Source organism: Cyprinodon variegatus, unplaced genomic scaffold (assembly GCF_000732505.1).
Source record: "Cyprinodon variegatus isolate N-32 unplaced genomic scaffold, C_variegatus-1.0 Scaffold300, whole genome shotgun sequence".
In the NCBI taxonomy this organism is placed as follows: Eukaryota; Metazoa; Chordata; class Actinopteri; order Cyprinodontiformes; family Cyprinodontidae; genus Cyprinodon; species Cyprinodon variegatus.
Genome location: NW_015150753.1, coordinates 714,319 through 716,047, shown reverse-complemented (window position 1 = coordinate 716,047; position 1,729 = coordinate 714,319).

Genomic DNA, 1,729 nt, shown 5'->3' with positions numbered 1-1,729 from the left:
CAGCAAATAAAGTTATTCTATTTAAATTGCAAAACTATGCCCTTGCTTCACAGATACTTCCCTTTGAGGGACAGGGTGTGAAGAGCATCCTTGTCCCTTCTGAAACTCTGCACCCTTAGTCTTCTTCACATTGATGCAGAGGTTATTGTCTCTGCACCCCTCCGACAAGTGTTTAGTCTCCTCTCTGTATTTTGACTCGTCATCAATTTTGATGCATCCAACTACTGCTGTGTCATCTACAGACATTTGACATTTGTCTTTCTGGGGAGTTATATGTCAGCAGACTAAACAGAAGAGAGCTTAGCATCCACCCTTTGTGAAGGTGAAGGAGGAGGAGATGAGATGGTGTGAGATCTTCAGTCAGAAAGTCTAGGGCCCAGTTCTACAGTGTGGGACTTCATCTGAGAGAGGAGAGCTTCTGTACTAAGGTCTGTCAGATGATCATGTTTAAGGCCAAGGAGAAATTAAGAGAGAACAGAAGACGTAGGAGTTGTGGAGGGCTGGGTGGGTCCATAGATAAGTTGATGTTGTCCATGATGTAGGTTAAGACTATCCCCTCAAAGCACTTTATAACCACTAGATTCCAGTGACAGTGGACACATAAAGATGTCTGCCAACACCTCAGACTAGGCTTCACAGTCCCTTAGAAGGTCCTCTTCACATCTGTTGTGATCACATGGAGGGGTGTGTCACTAGGTGGTGATATAAGTTTTGGGATCCTCAAAGTGGGAAGAGAACCTCTTGAGGTCATTTGGCAATAAAGGGTCCCTTGAACATTTTGCATCTCTGATGTCGTAGCCCTTGAACCATTTGATGCCCCTTCCACGTGTGCTGCGGACCATTGATGGTGAATTGATCCTACATTTTGTTAATACCTCATCTGTCCTTAACACCTCGAGCTCTCAGCTAATCAATCTGTCACTTTCAAGTGATTAAAGTCCCCCACAATCTAATGAACTGACTCTAGGTGCACTTTACCTGCAGTGAACTAATGGTGTCATGCAGCTCTGTTGATACTTCATTAGCATTAGGTCCCAATGGGATGTAAACAGTGGTGATGATCGTTGCTCCCCGCACTCTGCTTCGTCAGCCCTTTGTCCTTTGATCTACCCAGTCCTGATTTCAAAGCTGATTTTCAGCCTTAGTAAAAACTTTGTTAAAAACAGTCATGTGGTTTTACAAAAACCAAACTGTGTCTAAAGGCCAACAAAACAGTTTAGCTGTACTTCAGTCATGAATTTAGCTCTGAACTGGTGCCTAAATCAACCTCTTTGTTTTTGTTTGTGTATCTAATTGGAGCTTTGAAAGAGAGGAGTAACATTTAGGAGTAAAAACACTCTAAATATGTTAAGAGACATCCACAAAGGAAAAACACCTGGGTATTTTTTCTAGGATTACAAGTATTTTAATCAAAAAGAGCTGTTTTTGCTTAGCATTGAATTGAAAAGTTGATATTTAGGGTTCTTTTTTTTTCTTTGAGTACTTTATAAAAAACAATTAATTTGAATAAGTCAAATAAAGAGACATTGTAACCTTTTTAAGCTTATGGTAACAAAAGGAGCCTGGTTCATGTCAATTAAATTGTAGTCTGGACATGAGGGAAAAGCTTTTCTTCTGGCTTTCAATATTAAGAGGAAAAGCATTGTCATATGTGCGTAGGCTTCTCAGACTTTTTTACAGCACCCTTTGTGTTGGGAGCTGGAGTAGTTCCATCTTTCTCCAGCAGAGT